Source organism: Hemiscyllium ocellatum, chromosome 3 (genome assembly GCF_020745735.1).
Source record: "Hemiscyllium ocellatum isolate sHemOce1 chromosome 3, sHemOce1.pat.X.cur, whole genome shotgun sequence".
Lineage (NCBI taxonomy): Eukaryota > Metazoa > Chordata > Chondrichthyes > Orectolobiformes > Hemiscylliidae > Hemiscyllium > Hemiscyllium ocellatum.
In genome coordinates, this window is record NC_083403.1 from 130,000,745 (window position 1) to 130,020,946 (window position 20,202).

Below are 20,202 nucleotides of genomic sequence, written 5' to 3' on the forward strand. Positions count from 1 at the left end.
CCCTAGCAGCAGATTTCAGCCTCCTACTGCTTTATGTGTAAAATGCTTGCCCTCACATCTCTTTTGAATTCTCCCCCCCTCACCTTAAATGCATGCCCGCTAGTATTAGACATGAAGTATATGCAGTTTTGTATTTTTTGTGAAAACAGGGGCATTTGTAGAAATGCAATTGCACTTAGTATATTGGTTGGCTGGTCCTAGTCATGTAATGGATACAGGCTGCCTACTTGCGGAACGTTTCCGAGAACACCTCTGGGACACCCGGACCAACCAACCCAACTACCCTGTGGCTCAACACTTCAACTCCCCCTCCCACTCCACCAAGGACATGCAAATCCTTGGATTCCTCCATCGCCAGACCATAGCAACATGACGGTTGGAGGAAGAGCGCCTCATCTTCCGCCTGGGAACCCTCCAACCACAAGGGATGAACTCAGATTTCTCCAGTTTCCTCATTTCCCCTCCCCCCACCTTGTCTCAGTCGATTCCCTCGAACTCAGCACCACCTTCCTAACCTGCAATCTTCTTCCTGACCTCTCCGCCCCCACCCCCACTCCGGCCTATCACCCTCACCTTGACCTCCTTCCACCTATCGCATTTCCAACGCCCCTCCCCCAAATCCCTCCTCCCTACCTTTTATCTTAGCCCGCTTGGCGCACTCTCCTCATTCCTGAAGAAGGGCATATGCCCAAAACATCGATTCTCCTCCTCTTTGGATGCTGCCTGACCTGCTGCGCTTTACCAGCAACACATTTTCAGCCCTAGTCATGTAATCTCTACATCCCCTCTAAGCTCCTTTGTGTACGGGTCAATGGCAGATATTAAACACATACCACTTGGTTTTGAAAAACAAATTTAAAATGCAAATCACTGGTTTCGGCCTTTGCATTTCACTTCGATGGAAACATTTCAGTGCGAGCAAAGAAATTCTGAAGAAAGAAACTGCTGGATAACCAATAGAAAGCCCTACAAAAATGGGATTAAGAGAGGGGTGGGAGTGAGAAGGTTAAATGCAAGAAAAATAAACTGAAATATGAGTTGGAGAAAGATAAGTGCAGACATATCCCAAGAGTAAATGCGTACTTCCTGCATTCCTAAAGTACAGTCATATTCAAAGTCAGCATTGGATAGATTATTTGTACTATGTATTGTAGACCCATTTCTTGTTTGGATGTAGGTTTGCTCGTTGAGCTGGAAGGTTCATTTCCAGATGTTTCATCACCCTACTGGGTAACATCTTCAGTGGGGCTCAGGCGAAGCAGTGTACATGATTTCTGCTTTCTATTTATATGTTTGGGTTTCTTTGGGTTAGTGATGTCATTTACTGCAGTGATGTCATTTCCTGTGGCGATGTCATTTCCTGTTCTTTTTCTCAGGGGGTGGTAGATGGGGTCTAACTTGTGTTTGTTAATAGAATTCCGGTTGGAATGCCATGCTTCTAGGAAGTCTTCGTTTATTCTTCTTTTATCTATGACCCTTCACTGAGTTGTTAGAATCGTCATTTTTCCCTCTGGAAAGTTAATAATACTTCATCATCTGGTCTGAAGTTTTACCTTTTTGTCATACTAAGATTTGTATCTGTATGCTTGGAGAGGAGTTTTTCATGACTTTAACATTTTTGCACGTTGCTTCTGTGTTTGTCAACTGCTACACACTAGTTGTATATCTGAGCTCCTAATGGAAGTGCAGATTCATAAAGTTCTCTAATCTTTATTGTTTCAAATATCCAAATCCAAGGATAAGGGATTACTTTTGACAATACACATAATGATTTGTTTATTACCTTACATGAAGCTATTTTGTAAGCAATTTTAATGCACAATAGTTGAGGACAGTGCTTGATACTGAGCATGATTAACTAAGATTCACATAACCAGATCACCTGTAGGCCTGGGTTTAAGTCCCATCTGCCTATAACATTTTTGAACAGCTTAATCAAGAGTTAGTTCAGACCTTGACAACTGATTTATGTTCCAAGTGCTGTGCCACAAGATTCCTTACAATTCTCAACCGATGGTAAGAGAATCCACCTTCGTCCACATCCAAGAAAGTGATAATGCCATGGATCATTAAATATTCTTGTTTTTGGTCATTTTACAATTTTAGAGTTGTACAATTTGTAAAAATACCTCAATTTAACTATGAAACATACATTAATAGCATTGTATCCATTTGATCTGACATCCTTTTGAGAAAAGATGTACTTGATTATTATAAAAAACTTCAATTTCTCCTGATGATTTTAAAACTTCATCAATTCCAGGCTGAATTAATTTTATTCTATTGTTGGTCAAAAAAAGCAGGAGAGGAAAAGAAAATAGAAAACCACAAAAAAAACTAGCATTAGACAAGACAAAACTAGGAGACACAACTAAAACCACAATCTTGCGATTAAAGCCAGTAAGTCTTCATGAGGTACAGACAACCACAACTGAAGTTATTTCACAGTAAGATTGCTACCGTATGCTCAAAAGTGACCAAACAAGAGATCTATACAACAATTAGTTGATAAATTTAACAAATTTAAGTATAAAACAGCATTTAGTAAGTCTGTCAGACGGCAGACTTTGCTTTCGAAGTAAAAACTTCTATGAATCGTGAAGGCCATATCATCTTCATGTATCAGATGGTCTCCCTTTAAGACACAGCTTTGTTTAATAAGAAACAAGGGAAGATGTAGCTGCTTTATTCCAAGAACCATAAACAAATCCCGAAGTTATGCTGAACTAATGCTTACCGTTATTCAAAGTATGAAAAGAGTCAAAATAAGTCTGTGTCGACGGTTTTGAAGTCTTTATATTGCAGCCTATTGACCACGATTGTAAGTTATACATTTGTAAACAAATTGGATGAGTGAAAGTTTATTCGAACAAATTATTTGTATTATTTGCTGTATCTCACTTTTTGAATCAACATGAGATTGTTGTGACAGTATTTACACATAACTCAGGGCATGATTATAAAGGGCAAGGATTCGACACAGGTCATGTTATGTGAGCAGAAGAATGAAATGATTTTTGCAAGGTTTGTGAAGGTTTGTAGCTCAGGTTGAGGTTTAGGGTGTAGGTTTGCTCACTGAGCTGTAGGTTTGATATCCAGTTTCATTACCTGGCTAGGTAACATCATCAGTGGCGACCTCCAAGTGAAGCGAAGCTGTTGTCTCCTGCTTTCTATCTATATGTTTTTCCTTGATGAGGTTCCTGGGGTTTGTGGTGATGTCATTTCCTGTTCATTTTCTGAGGGGATGATAGATGGTATCTAGATCTATGTGTTTGTTTATGGCATTGCGGTTGGAGTGCCAGGCCTCTAGGAATTCTCTGGCATGTCTTTGCATAGCCTGTCCCAGGATAGATGTGTTGGTCCAGTCGAAATGGTGGGACGAGGGAGAGAGGGTCATGTATTTTTGTGGCTAGCTGGTGTTTGTGTATCCTGGTGGCTAACTTCCTTCCTGTTTGTCCTATGTAGTGTTTGTGGCAGTCCTTGCATGGAATTTTGTAGATGACATTGGTTTTGTCCATGGGTCGTACTGGGTCTTTTAAGTTTGTTAGTTTTTGTTTGAGAGAGTTGGTGGGTTTGTGTGCTACTAGGATTCTGAGGGGTCTTAGTAGTCAGGCTGTCATTTCTGAGACTTCTTTGATGGTATGGTAAGGTGGTTAGGGTTTCTGGTTGTGTTTGGTCTGGTCGAAAGAACGGACAACGGAGAACTACAAACCTGCGTATACAGAAAACCGACAAACACTGACCAAATACTTAACTACATCAGCAACCATCCCAACACACACAAACAAAGCTGTATTAGAACACTATTCCAATGAGCCGCCTCACACTGCAGCACAAACGAACTTTGGAAAACAGAGGAGAATCACCTATACAACATATTCAAGAAGAACGGATACTCAAAAACTTCATACCGCAGATTCCTCAAGAACAAACCACGACAAGCAGACCAAACACAGCCAGAAACCCTAAACACCTTACCATACATCAAAGAAGTTTCAGAAATGACAGCCAGACTACTAGGACTCCTCAGAATCCTAGTAGCACACAAACTCACCAACACTCTCAAACAAAAACTAACAAACTTAAAAGACCCAGTACAACCCATGGACAAAACCAATGTCATCTACAAAATTCCATGCAAGGACTGCCACAAACACTATGTAGGACAAACAGGAAGAAAGTTAGCCACCAGGATACATGAACACCAGCTAGCCACAAAAAGACACGACCCTCTCTCCCTCGTAGCCCTACACACAGAGAAAAAAACCACTATTTCGACTGGGACAACATGTCAATCCTGGGACAGGCTAAGGAAAGACATGCCAGAGATTTCCTAGAGGCCTGGCACTCCAAATACAATGCCATAAACAAACACAGATCTAGATACCATCTATCAACCACTCAGAAAACAAACAGGAAATGACATCACCACAAACCCCAGGAACCCCATCCAGGACAAACATATAAATAGAAAGCAGGAGACAACAGTTTCACTTCACTTGGAGGTCGCTACTCATGATGTTACCTAGCCAGGTAATGAAATGTCTGGATATCAAACCTACAGCTCAGCGAGCAAACCTACACCCTAAATGAAATGATGCATAAAAGCTCAAAGTCTATTTGTGATTGAATCTAATACTTGTCACATCATAAACTGGTACAATCAGGTAATGTGCTTGAGGTTGAATCCTAAGATGGCATCCCAGGGCAATATTGAGAGAATGTTTAATATTAGAGATGTCAACTTACACTATGACATTGAACAGAAGCACTTAACTTCCAGTTCCAGGCTATTCATATGGAATTAGGTCATCTTTCTGCTGTCTTGGTTAGCATCCTTGTCTCAACCAACACCATCAAAAACTGATCTGGCTCATTCTTCTCAAAACTGTTTGAGGCTGAGGGCCATCCAATTACATGGAAGGATCTTATAAAATATTTTATTTACAGCTAGATGTACTCCCACATATTGAGATGACCTATGGGACGACTGGATTCTTAACAGAGGGGGCATGCCAACTTATTACTATGTCATTGTCTTTTATTTTAGCCAGCTCCATAAGATCAAAGACCATAAGGTAAAAGAGCAGAATTAGGTCATTTGACCCATCCAGTCTGCTCTGCCATTCGGTCATGGCTGATATATTTCTTAACCTCATTCCCCATAATCCTTGATCCCCTTACTAGCTCTGCCATAAGGACACTCAATAACTTGGCCTCCACAGCCTTCTGCAGCAATGAGTTCCACTGATTAACCACCCTTTGGCTGAAGAAATTTTTCCTCATCTCAGTCCTTTACTCTGAGGCTGCACCCTTGGGTCATAGTTTCCTCTGCCAATGGAAATATCTTTTCCATGTCCACTCTAACCATGCCTCTCAGTGTTTTCAGATTCCTCCCCTTGCTTTTTAAACTCCATTGAGCACATACCCAGAGTCCTCAACTGCTCAAATGATAAGTCCTTCATTCCTAGGGTCATTCTTGTAAACCTCCTCTGGACCCCCTCCAACATCGGCACATCATTTCTGTAATACAGGGCCCAAAAACCATTCACAGTATACCAAATAGGATTGAACAGAGCCCTACACAGCCTCAGCTCTTGTATTCTAGCCTTCTTAAAATGAATGTTAACTTTGCATTTGTCTTCTTAATTGCTAACTGAACCTTATGTTAACCTTAAGAGAATCCTGAACTGAGTCCCAGGTCCCTTTGTGCTTCGGATTCCGAAGTCTTTCTCCATTTAGAAAAGAGCCTCTATTCAAAGAACAAAGATCAAAGAACATACAGCACAGCACAGGCCTTTCAGCTCTCCAAGCCTGCACCACCACATTCTGGCCTTCCATACTAAAACTGTCTTCACTTACTGGATCCGTATCCTTTTATCCCCTTCCTATCCATGTATTCATTCAAGTGCTTCTTGAATGCTGCTATTGTATCTGAAAGCACTCTCTATTTTCTGCCAGTCATCCAATCCTCTAACTGTGCCTGCACATTGCCCCTAATATCATGGGATCCTATCTTACTTTGCAGCCTCCTATGCAGCTCATTGTCAAAGACCTTCTGGAAATCCAAGATATTCTAACAAATAATGTCAAATATGATCTTCCTATGATGAAGCAGTGCTGATTCAGCCCCATGCGCTTTCACATATTCCATGATATCATCCTTGATAAAGGATTCTACAATCTTACAAACAACTGAGGTCAGGCTCACCAACAGAAAGTTATCTGTCTTCTGTTTCCCTCCCTTCTTAAATAGAGGTGCTATATTAACCATTTTCCAGTCCTCTCACACTCTCCTTGACTCCAATGATTCCCGAAAGGTCATCACCAATGCCTCTTTAATCTTCTAGGTTATCTCCTACAGAACTCTGGGGTGTGATCCATCTGGTCCAGGTGATATATCCACTGTCAGACCTTGCAGCTTTCCTGGCATTCCTGTTAGTGGTTAGCCATCACACTCACCCCTGCCCCTAACTCTCTTGGCGTTCTGGTATGCCAGTGGTGTCTTCCATTGTGAAGAGTGGTGCAAAGTACTTATTCGGTTCCTCCATCATTACTTGTTCCCCATCATTACTTCTTCAGCCCCATTTTCCAGTGGCCCCATGTCCCCAGTGGATTTTTAATGTTATCTTTTATATGTAAATATACCTTTAAAAAGACACTTTTCCAATTGTCTTTTATATTGTTAGCTAGCTCACTGTCATATTTCATCTTATCCCCCTTCGTATTTTTAAAGTTATCCTCTCCTGGTTTTTAAATCATCCCAATCCTCTGTCTTCCCACAAATCTTCAAGACATTGTGTGTTTACATATCTTTTCTTTCAGTCTAAAACATATCTTGGCATCATGTTTAGTCCTATGTTGAATGTTAATGCGACCTCTGTTTCCATGATCATTTAAATCCACCTCCATTGCATAAAATGCCTTTTTCAAAAATTCTGTCCCCTAGCATGCTGAATATCTTTTACTTGACTTTGTCATCCACAGATTTGGCTAATGATTATCTTGCAAGGTTTACATTCTCTCACTCTTTATGAGCTCAACAAATTATTATGAGTGCTGCTAATCTATTATCCAATTCTCAACTATCCATATTTGTTCTGCATTTCCCAAAACATTCAATTCTAAATCTACACCTTCATCCAACCATCATCAGGCAAATCATTAAATAAATAAGTGCATCTGTTCTGAGCATTTCTCCATTTTCCTTTGTAACTTGACATGAAACCTCTTTCCCAATGCTCTATTTTTCTCACTTCAGACTTCCTTCGCTTAGACATTGTGGTCACCTCAATCTGCCTTTGTAGAATTTCCTCCTTAAATCTCTCAACTTCTGAACCTCTCCATCCTTAAATCTCCACAGAATCTATGTGTTTGATCAAGCGTTTGGCTCCCTTACCCTAAGCACTCCTCTCTTCCCTTCTTACTTTGTCCCTGCTTATTTGTGAAGTAGGTTTTGACTTACTTTGTAACAAAGATGTTAATTGAGTTTAAGTTAATGTTATTCAGCTGCTCACTTGTGAATGTTGCTACTATTAATTCCTCCCATCAACCAAGCAGATCGCACGCTCTATCAATGTTCACCTATCCCTACCTCACCACCTTGCACCATCCCTTCCCCACCAGCTCTTCATCTGCAGCTTCCCCTACACCCACACCCAGTCCTGAAGAGGAGTTATACCTGAAGTATTGACTTCTCCACCTCCTATTCTGCCTGGCTTGCTGTGTTCTTCCAGCCTTCTGCTTGTCGAACGCTATTCCAGCATTTGCAGTTTCTTTTTGTTTCTAACTATTTGGAAATTGAGAATCTTCAAATTCTGTTTGCTTTCGGAAAAATGTGTAATAGAATTTGCATTTGTTGATTGGATATGAAATATCTACATTAAACTACATGTGACGATGATACTCCTTTAAAAAGGTTATGTTGTCCTTGGTTTCTTTCAAAAGGGGTTGTAAAAGCCAGAGGTTCCACATTGTCTGGGCTTAGGCCATTTAGGTTATGGATAACAGATACTGCTTAAGGCAATAATCAAGGAAAAGACTTTTAGCCTTTTTTTGAAAAACATTTACACAATGAAAGGGGAGTGGCCAATTCTCCCAGTCCAGGGATTTTTCTAGTTTGGTTTAGTTTTAGTTGGGGACCCTGAGATGGTGCTGGGAAAAAACGAGGTTCCAATTTTCAGCCACTGATCCTTTGCTGATCCTCTGTGCAATCTCTCCATCTTTCCTGTAAGAACCTGTGCTTGGATTTACCCCTTTGCCAAGGGGTGGTTTATCAGATATTGCAGGAAATTGGAACAGCTATGTGCTACGTTGCGGGGGATAACATGTCAGTCAGGTTTTCAAATCGCCATTATTCTAAATTCTCTTTTCACTTGCTTGTATTTCATTCAGTAGTCTGCAAATAAATGCTGTTTTGTTTAAAACTGAGTGGTTTGACCAGCTGCATCACTCCTGGAATATCCATTCTACCCCTGCTTGAAACATCGAGAAAAGTTAGGCTCTGTGCTACCTTCTTAAAATGGTTTGAGGGGATCTGGCCTGGTCCATAACACACAGGATAGCAGTGGAGACTCCAAATCACTGACAGTCCACACTTTGCCAATTTGATTATATAGGTTGGCAGTTTCTGGGTGGCTGCAGCTGCCACCTCCATAGCAATGGATGCAATGCTTCCCTGAATCATGGAGTTTGGCAGGATCGGGCAATAGAGTGGAAACCAGCTTCGGTGGTCTCTCGGCTTGTAGTCGCAAACTCAAGGAGGACCTGCAGCTAGAGACCTCCGGCCTCAGAGCAGTGCTCAGGTCATCAGCTGCGGCACGGTGGCACAGTGGTTAGCAGTGCTGCCTCACAGCGCCAGAGACCCAGGTTCAATTCCTGACTCAGGCGACTGACTGTGTGGAGTTTGCACATTCTCCGCGTGTCTGCGTGGGTTTCCTCTGGGTGCTCTGGTTTCCTCCCACAGTCCAAAGATATGCAGGTCAGATGAATTGGCCATCTTAAATTGCCCATAGTGTTAGGTAAAGGGGTAAATGTAGGGGTATGGGTGGGTTGCGCTTCGGCGGGTCGGTGTGGACTTGTTGGGCCGAAGGGCCTGTTTCCACACTGTAAGTAATCTAATCTAATCTAATCTAATAATCCTGACTATGGTAGGCCCAGGGGACGTGGACTCGGAGACTTGGCAGGTCATCAGCTGTGGTGGTGCTCGATGGGTTATCGGCTGCGGTGATGGTGGTGCCTGGAGGCAGTCTCCTGGCCTGAAACGTGGGGACACCTTGAGGCCAGGGGCAACTTGCAGTGACCTTGCAGAAGCCCTGGAGCTGTGTTTGAAGACCTCTTGTGCAGAAGATGCATTCTACTTTTGTAATTTCATTTTGTAACTCAAAACAGCACTGGATTGTGGCAACAAAATGCTTTTTACTCTATTTTTCTAGATGTATGTGATAATAAATAATTCATAATAAATAACTAATAAGTCATAATGAATATTTAAACACAATATAGAAGCTAAAATAATTTTTTTTGAAATTTGTTTTTCCTTTTTCACTATTTTCTGGTGAAAATGTCATTTATTTTGTGGTGTTTCATATTCATTTCATTGTCGCCTGCCTAACTGGTATGGTCCCTATTGATACGGCACACATTTATGACAATTTCCTATGTCGGCCAATTCATGAGAACCATTTTCTTTAACTGTAGAAGTCATTTGCAACAGTTCCCCTCACAATCTATTCAGTGTTTCAGCTATTTTGGGCAAATCCGAAAGATTTTTGCACCTGGTTATGGTGTGATTACCATAATTAATTAAACCTCTCTATTTACCATTTTAAAATCTCAGCTGGTTTCCAGCATATTAAAGAGTTTTCAGTTTATACTATTAACTATTCGCCTGATGTGCGGAGTGCCCTGTGCTTCATTGTCACTGTTTACATCAGTAACATGGAGGTATTACAGCAATTTACCAACATCATTCATGCTACAAGATTTCATTATCTTTTTTTCTATATTGTCTGTAAATGTGCCGTGTCCATTTCCTCTTTAGGATGTCAATGTAATTTATATGAATAAGGTCCATCTGGAAGCTAAACGGACAACATCTTTATTGAACACTTCACCAAATTACTGTTCAGGACTTAAATAAGATAGAGTGCCAGTGCATGGAATATAAGCAAAAGGAGCAATACTCCATCGAAGTTAACACTTCAAGCATACAGTCCTTCATTAGTTGTACCATTGATTTGTTTAATAAAATAGAATCATAGAGGCATACGGCACGGAAACAGACCCTTTGGTCCAACCAGTCCATGCTGAACATAATTCCAAACTAAACTAATCCCACCTGCCTCCTCCTGGCCCATATCCATCCAAACATTTCTTATTCATATACTTATCCAAGTGTCCTTTAAATATTGCAATTATACCCACATCCACCACTTCCTCAGGAAGTTCATTCCACACATGAACCACCCTCCGTGTAAACAATTTGCCCCTCATGTTTTTTCGAAATGTCTTTCCTTTCACCTTAAAAAATATATCCTCTAGTCTTGAAATCCCCCATCTGTGGGAAACGATAACTCCCATTTACTCTATCTACACCTCTTATTATTTTATAAACTTCTATAAGACCTCCTGTCTACCTCCTAAGCTCCAGTGAAAAAAAGTCTCCACCATTCCAACCTTTTTTTATAACTCAAACTTTCCATACCTGGCAACACCCTGATAAATCTCTTCTCTGATTTGATTATATCCTTCCTGACACTGGAAAACAGAAATTGCTGGAGTTGTTCAGCAGGTATGGCAGCATCTGTTAGATTTTAATATTGCTAGTCCAGTGCCCTTCTTCAGAACTGATGGTAACTAGGAAAAGGTGGTATTTATGCTGAAGACAGGGAGTGGGGAGTGTGTATGGGTGGGATGGTGGAGAGAAAGGAGTGACAGGATAGGCATACATGGAGCCCAGAAAGAGGGAACAATAGTTTTGGAGGTAAGTGGATGGATAATAGAATGCACAGGAGAAAGAAATGCTGATTATTGGGATCGTAAGGAGGTGAAAATGGGTTGGCTGTGCTGAAAACATACATATGATGACAAGGCTGAGGGTGTGGTGCTGGGTGAGGGATGCAGGAAAAGGTGCCCAAGTCTTAAAGTTTCTGAGTTATGAAGTCCTGAAAGCTACAGGGTCCCCAAGCAGAAAATACGGTGCTGTTCTCCCAGCCTGCACTGAGTCTCCATGGAGAACTGCAGCAAACCTGAGACAGAGATGTTGGCCAGGGAACACAGTGGTGTGTTGAAGGGTCAGGCAATAAGAGGCTCGGGGTCATTTTTATGTACAGTACATTGGTGTTCTGCAAAGCAGTAGTCCAGATTGAGTTTTGTCTACCCTTTGACTGTGACTGGCATAGAATGACCACCAACTCCTTCAGGTGTTGGGTCCTGTTCCAGCAGTTGGCATGATCCCAGTCTGCACCAACACTGTGCCTCACTCATTTAGAGAAAATGGCAGTAAGGACTATAGACTGTGCCTCCTGCAGAAGCTGAGGAAATGGACAGCTGAAACCTCTTCATGGAGGAGGCTGTTTGGCCTCCGCTACAGATTACTGCTTCCCTGGGGTTTGCTGCTCCATCTGTCCCTCCTGCATTTCTCTGCATCTTTGTTGCACCATTGCAACAACAGCGAAAACCCCTGTTCTGACTGGATCCATCAGTCACTCTTGCATTAAACCTGTGTGAGGAATAGAAGGCACAGAACAGGTCCTTAGTCAATGTGAGCAGTCAGCATTCTCATCACTCAGTAATGACATTTAGAACATACTCCTGCACAGAGTGGAACAGAGAGCACTCCCAACAAGGAGGGCCGTGGAGTGCCTCTACATAGAGTTTTGACTCAGGACTTTAGTCTGGGCAGGCATGTTGTGAAGAGACAGATGTAGATTGTAGGTGCTGTCTGATACTGGCAATTTTTCCTTTCAGCCCACATTACCCAAGGCAAGTAGCCATTGCGTATAAGAGTAGGTTGGCAAATACTTACAACTTCAGCTAAGAGGCATTCAGTTCCATGACCCTGTGCAGCCTAGGAAATTGTGCATTATCCTTAGGCTTTGTGTCCCAGAGGTCAATTATGAAGTCACCTGTGATTACTTCTTCTTCACAGAGATGACTGTAATCAAACTGTAATGACCAACAAATTGGTGAAGATTGCTTTTGACCAGCCTTTGTATCCCACACAGTTGGATACTGTATATTTCGTATGCACAATGATATGATTGCAGATGTCTTCAATGTGTCCAGTGAAAGAGCCTGAATGACACATCACTCATAAGTAGAGCCTGAGTGCTCAGACTGACAAAAGAAATGACTGACTCCACTCACACTAGGTGTGGTCACAGTTATTTTCCATTTCCTGTGTGTATTTACAATATGGAAGGCAACGCAGACCGTACTTGGCACACAAAGTCTCAGCCTCGTAATCAAAGGGGCTCCTCAAGTCACCATGTTCCTTCCTCCAAAGCATTCCTTTGACAGCCCATCAGTACTGATCCTTCACATGTTCCCATACAGCTCCGGAAATTACATGTTCATCTCTCAACATTACCTCTGCGCCTTGGCCATATACTTTATTCGTGCCCACCAACGGGCTGCTCAGTGCTCCTGCTGAGGCCATCATAATGGTGTCCATCAATAACCTGCCCTCTCGCAGTAACCCATGTCTCCAATGCACTATCTTCTCTACAGTGTATTCCAGCATGTTGCCTTCAATCCCCTGAATTGAGTTCTCCAATTTCCCTACCACAGAAGTGGCTCATGACCAACGCACCACGACTTTCACGGAGCTGACCCCCAGCACTGATCTTGGCCTGTCTCCAGACCATTTTCATTGGACAACCTCAGCTTGATGAATGACCAGACCCCTGACTGACCTATATACAACTTCCAGCTGACTTACCATGAATAGCTTAACTGTTTGTATTGGACCTGTAAGACTGACTATGTCAAGGTGGTGAGCTGGTGGCATTGTGACTGGGCTAGTAATCCACAGGTTAATATTCTTTTATGAGGGGATTTCATAGAAACCTATAAAAGTCTAACAAGAATAGACAGAATAAACACAGGACGGATGTTTCTAACAACCAGGGAGTCCAGAACAAGGGATCACAGTTTATGGATGTCGGGTAGAGAGTGGGGAACCTATGGAATTCTCTGCCACAAAAAGCAGTTGAGGCCAAAATAGTCAATGTTTTCAAGAACGAGTTATATGTTGTTCTTAGGCTTAAAGGGATCAAAGGATTTGGGATGAAACAGGGGACGGAGTTGGATGATCAGCCATGAATTGTAGAGCAGTCTCAAAGGGCCAGGTGGCCTAACCTGTCTCCTATTTTCTATGTTTCTACGATCTTCCTATTGGACTATAGTGATTTGGACCCCCTCAACATGACTGCCCAACTGATCAACTGACTGTGCCCTAGGCCTTGGACTGAGATTGACCAATGTCTTGATTTACTGGACATTGATGGAAGCTCCCCTTCACTTAACTGAGCACTATTCCTCTTCAACTTGGAGTCAAGGCCACATGGTTGACGTACTTGCAGTGTGTTTGCCATGCAAGCTGCTGGCACATGTTTCAGGTGTGAGATTGGCATTGTACAGTGTCATTCAGCAATGTGTTCATGCCCTTGAGTAATGACTGCTGACAGCATGTCTAGACTCCCAGCTTTGTGTCCGTGCTAAGAGGTAAGACAAGACAGAAGTACTGTGAGTGCTTTAAGGACTAGGAGAAAGTGAGGACTGCAAATATTGGAGAGTCAGAGTCGAAAAGCACAGCAGTCAAGCAGCATCTGAGGAGCAGGAGTCAACATTTCGGGCATTAGCCTTTCATCAAGAATGTCACCTTCCTGATGAAGAGCTTATGCCCAAAACATTGAATGTCCTGCTCCTCAGATGCTGCCTGACCTGCTGTGCTTTTCCAATGCCACATCCTTTGACTGTGAGTGCTTAAAGTTGAGGAGTAGGCACAAAATGAGATCGAACAATCAGCCTTCATATGCAGCCTGGATCAAACTATGAATGGATAGCAGACTCTGAGCATAAAGTGCTCTTACAGCAGCATTCAAATGATAGATGTTCCCAAGTCCAAAATGGTAGCAGCGACAATGCTGTCATTTTAAAAGGTGATTTTGTCCTAGATTTTTTTTGAGAGAGGTTGTAAGGCAGAGGTACTGAACTGGCTACTGAAAACAACTTGTGTAAACAACTTGGGAGGCCTTGGGTGTTTTTATTTTAACAACCTGAAAGGGTAGGGACCAGCTCGCACAGATCCAGATTATTTTGGGTTTTGTTTTTTCACTAACAGCAGAAGCTCTTGAGTTCTCAACAAAGTTGGAAGCTTCCGTGAACATCTGTTAGCTGCTATTCCCTTTGAATCTTCTCTTGATGTTTTCTCCTCCTGGATTGTAGAACTGCATGCGAGAATCTGTGTTTAAATTTGTCCTTTTTTGCCAAGGGGTGTGTTTATGGGATGTTACTATATTGGAACAGTTAATTAGCAATTGTTAATGTATCTGTTATTCTGTTAGGTTTTCCAATAGTTAAGTTATTCTAAATTTCTCTTGCTTTTGTTTGCATTTTAGCTATAGGGTTTAAAGAAATAGAGCAGAAAATGTGTTCCTGGAAAAGCGCAGCAGGTCAGGCAGCATCCAAAGAGCAGGAAAATCGACGTATCGGGCATGAGACCTTCTTCAGGAATGATTCCTAAAGGAGGGCTCATGCCCAAAACATCGATTCTCCTACTCCTTGGATGTTACCTGACCTGTTGCGCTTTTCCAGCAATACATTTTCAGCTCTGATCTCCAGCATCTCCTTTAAAGAAAGTGTTTGCTTAACATAGAGTAGTTTGCATTGCATCTGGAACATGCATTTCACATCGATCTTTAAACTAAGAAAACGTTAGGGTTTAGAATATTTTCTTAAAGTATTTTGAGACAGTCTGGTCTGATCCACAACATAGTACAGAACCGTATATTAAGTAGTCAGATATGTACCATGAAGGTGCATTGAAGCTGGTACATGGACAATGCCAAAGCCCTTGGGGGTAGTGGATGGATGTGCTTTCTACTCATGGATTGTGCCCTGGGACATTGATGTGGATGTACAAGATGGAGGTCCGGAGGAGAACATGGTGAGCTGGTCACCACATAACAGCATTGACTTTCATGTTGGGAATTGTTGCCATTGAGCTTCTACCGAGTGGACTGGAGAATGGGAAACTGCACATCAATGTGGTGAGGTACGGTAGTAATGAGAGGTTAATGTGCACAAGTAGATGCAAATAGGTGGCTTGTTGCTCATTCATGAGAACATAGTCTCGCTGCACAAAACTTGCTTGGAAAGTGGGACTTTATGCTGTCAATGTACAGAAGATCCTTGTTAACCATGTCATGCAATTTTCCCAGATTTCTTACCAATCCTTCATTGGCTAGGAAGACTTTGCCCTTGGATTTCATGCTGACCTGTATTTCAAGACTTTTTTCACATAGCTTTTGCTTTATATAATGGAGATTAATTGGGAGATTTGTTTTCTCTCAAATTATTTTCTGCTGCACACACTTGTGGTCTGTACTTTTGTACTTTATCCTTTGAGATCAACATATTATTTAAGAAAATCATTCAAGTCAGAACAGAATCATACGTATGAATGCATTAAACAGAAAGGGATGATGTGAGTGCCGAAAGGTACTGCATTAATCTGCTGAACATTAACATTTCTAAATGAGAGGGAAAAGAAGTGCTTCTCCAGGAAGCAAGATTTGATCATTAAAATCCAATCTAAAGTGTTTGCTGGAACCAGTTTCATGATGTAACCATAACAACCTTGTTCTTGTGTGGTTGTTATGGAGCCAGACAAAACTACTTTTTCTTTGTAGTGCAAAGGACACATTGAAATGGTGATTTGAGATTTAACTTGCAGAAGTGAAATCATTGATTACTTTTAAAGATGTACATGTTAATATAGCAGACTATGAGTTTATTTACATTTTAAAAGCTAAGCTTTTTTTTTCCCTTGAGCATTATATCAACTGATTTTATTCCATTTATTTATTTCTTCAAGATTTAGACCATTTACTGAGGTCCAAAGATAGATATTGCTGGCATTTCATTAACTCTACTGATTGTCATCTGGTAAAATGTAACTTCTCATCCTAAACTGAGGTGAGCTGTGTTAAGATTGAGCATATCCTGTGAGATTTTCAATCAACCCTGATTACAAGGGTTAACTATTCCTTTATTATCCAAGTTTGATAGCTGATGTAGCTAAGATGGAAAATGAGGACTGCAGATGCTGGAGAGTCAGAGTCGAAAAGTGAGATGCTGGAAAAGCACAGCAGGTTAGGCAGCATCTGAGGAGCAGAAGGGTCAATGTTTCAGGCATAAGCCCTTCATCAGGAATGGCTTATGCCCAAAACGTTGACTCTCCTGTTCCTCCGATGCTACTTGACCTCCTATGCTTTTCCAGTGCCACACTTTTCGATTCGACAGCTGATGTAGCTATCCTAGTTCACTGAATTTCCTCCAATATCATTACAATGACCAAAATATATGTCCTGGTAACTCAACCAGATTCAAATAATAATCCAGCAGGAAAGAACTGATAATGACATGCTTCACCAGGAAAGAAAGAAGCTGTATGGTTTTAAATTGCTGTTCTAAAATCTACACCCACTCTTCCTTTGTTTTTTTACTTTACTTTCAAGTAATATATCTGGATTAATCTTACCTATTTACACAACCTACTATTCCTGTTCAAAATGTTCCCATTATTAGCTTCTGCTTGGACTGTAAATGTTAATTTTTTTATAGATAATACGAGGATGCTTTTCTTTATTCTTCTAATGTAAATATCCATTTTCTAAGCACAAACTTCCAAAGGCAGTATAACTGTATTGTTTCAGTTTATTTAAGTGAATTCCATTAGTTTTTTTCAAATCAGTTATCACTGAGAATTACATCGACTAAATTTGTACTGGTCAATGAGAAGGATACATTCAAAAGTCAAATCAACTTTCATTTCAATCTCCTTGAAGACCATGTTATTCTGAGGTTGTAGGTTTCTCTCTATGTTTTGACAGACTTCAATAGAATGAATGGCAAAGAAAATAAGTATGATGGAAAAGATCTTTTGGAAGATCTTACGTTGGTTCAAATCTCTTACAGATTGACATCTGGTAAAACGTAACTTCTCATCCTAAACTATGGTGAGCCGTGTTAAGATTGAGCACATCCTGTGAGATTTTCCATCAACCCTGATTATAAGACTCATAGATTCATAGAGGTGTACAGCATAGAAACATACCCTTCGGTCCGATCCGAACATGCCGATCAGATATCCCAACCCAATCTAGTCCCACCTGCCAGCACCCGGCCCATATCCCTCTAAACACTTCCTTTTCATATACGCATCCAAATGCCTCTTAAATGTTGCAATTGTACCAGCCTCTACCACTTCCTCTGGCAGTTCATTCCACACACACACCACCCTCTGTGTGAAAATGTTGCCCCGTAGGTCTCTTTTATATCTTTCCCCTCTCGCCCTAAACCTATACCCTCTAGTTCTGGATTCCCTCCCCATCTCAAGGGAAAGGACTTTGCCTATTTACCCTATCTATGCATCTCATAATTTTGTAAACCGCTATAAGGTCACCCCTCAGCCTCCGACGCTCCAGGGAAAACAGCCCCAGCCTGTTCAGCCTCTCCCTATAACTCAAATCCTCCAAACCTGACAACATCCTTGTAAATCTTTTCTGAACTCTTTCAAGTTTCATGCCATCTGTCTGAAAAGAAGGAGATCAGAATTGCACGCAATATTCCAACAGCGGCCTAACCAATGTCCTGTACAGCTGCAACATGACCTCTGAACTCCTGTACTCAATACTCTGACTAATAAAAGAAAGCATACCAAATGCCTTCTTCACTATCCTATCTACCTGTGACTCCACTTTCAAGGAGCTATGAACCTGCACTCCAAGGTCTCTTTGTTCAGCAACACTCCCTAGGACCTTACCATTAAGTGTATAAGACCTGCTAAGATTTGCTTTCCCAAGATGCAGCACCTCGCATTTATCTGAATTAAACTCCATCTGCCACTTCTCAGCCCATTGGCCCATCTGGTCAAGATTCGGTTGTAATCTGAGGTAACTCTCTCTGCTGTCCACTACACTTCCAATTTTGGTGTCATCTGCAAACTTACTAACTGTACCTCTTGTGCTCTCATCTAAATCTTTTATGTAAATGTCAAGAAGTAGAGGACCCAGCATCGATCCTTGTGGCACCCCACTGGTCCAGTCTGAAAAACAACCCTCCACCACCACCCTCTGTCTTCTACCTTTGAGCCAGTTCTGTATCCAAATGGCTAGTTGTCCCTGTATTCCGTGAGATCTAACTTTGCTAATGAGTTTCCCATGGGGAACCTTGTCAAATGCTTTACTGAAGTCCAAATAGATCATATCTACCGCTCTGCCCTCATCAACCCTCTTTGTTACTTCCTCAAAAAACTCAATCAAGTTTGTGAGACATGTTTCCCACGCATAAAGCCATGTTGACTATTCCTAATCAGTTCTTGCCTTTCCAAATACATGTACATCCTGTCCCTCAGGATTCCTTCCAACAACTTGCCCACCATCAAGGTCAGGCTCACTGGTCTATAGTTCCCTGGCTTGTCCATACCACTTTTCTTAAACAGTGGCACCACGTTTGCCAACCTCCAGTCTTCCAGCACCTCACCTGTGAGTATCGATGATACAAATATCTCAGCAAGACGCCCAGCTATCACTTCTCTGGATTCCGACAGAGTTCTAGGGTACACCTGATCAGGTCCTGGGGATTTATCTGTTTCACCGTTTCAAGACATCCAGCACTTCCTCCTCTGTAATCTGGACATTTTGCAAGATGTCACCATCTAATTCCCTACAGTCTATTTAAAAGTAGCAATGATCACTTAGGGTTAACTATTCCTCTACAATCCAAGTTTGACAGCTGATGGAGTTATCCTAATTCACTGATTATCAAATAATCTAAACTTACAGAGTTCTTTCAATCCCATTGTGCAGTTTTATTCTAAGAAATATAACTTTAAGTAAATATATTCTGTTTGTTTCCTCTTATGTATGAATATATAATGGGATGATGTAAGAACGTCAAAACAAAATGTAAGATTTATAAGCTTAGACTTAAAACAGCTGGGGTAAAGACTAAACAAGTGCATTCTCAAGTGAAACAAAAAGAACAATGCAGAATTAATATGCTAAATCCTTGAGGGAAAATGTGAAGGGATTCATACATATCAATATAATATAAATATCGAAACATGGAAACATGCAGAGCTGAAATGATGATGTGGAGGAAAACATAACAGCTATCGGAGCACATTAACAACCAAAACAATCAAGGAAAGGGTAGACGTTAACAAATGCTAACAGAGGGAGAACTGAGCATGACCAGAAAAACAGTTAATCACAGGAAAATATTGAATACAGTAAATGACAATACCAAGTCTTTAACATGGAACAACGTAGTATCCTTAACTAATGATATTCCATGTAAAATTAATGACTCTACAGCTGTCTAAAAGAGTTTTGGGAAAATAACTCCTCATTTGCACTGAATACCAAGGGAAGGGATTAGATTTGTGCGGCATTAAGGTTTGTCTAAAAAGGGGCTGATGGGAGTGACTGGGGTGTTTCTAGATGTTTGGAAAGTGTCTGATATAACATCCGTTTTCAGAAAGGGGGACAAGGGAGGAACAGGATCTTCAAACTAACGTCAGTACTGCAAAGTAGCAGAATCTCAAACGTAAACATGAACATGACTTCTATGAAAATAGCAAAAGATGAAGTCACCATAGTGCCAGAGGTCCATAGGGCTGCTATCCCATTAGAGAGAGATGATTGGTGGTGGCTGGCAGCATTACAAACAGCCATCCAACCAACTGAGCTAACCGGCCCTTATGAAAATAGTTATGTAAAGAACCACTGCTGTAAAAGTTCTGTAATGAAATTTCTTCCACTTTTCAAGGGAAGGATATTCTAACTGAATTGTGAAAAACCGTATGGCCTGATTTAATTTGAAATCCAAGAAGGACTTGATTCCGACAAAGATACTTATGAATATTGTTACTCATGAGCTAGGTCATGCCTAGAATAGGAAATTTCCTGA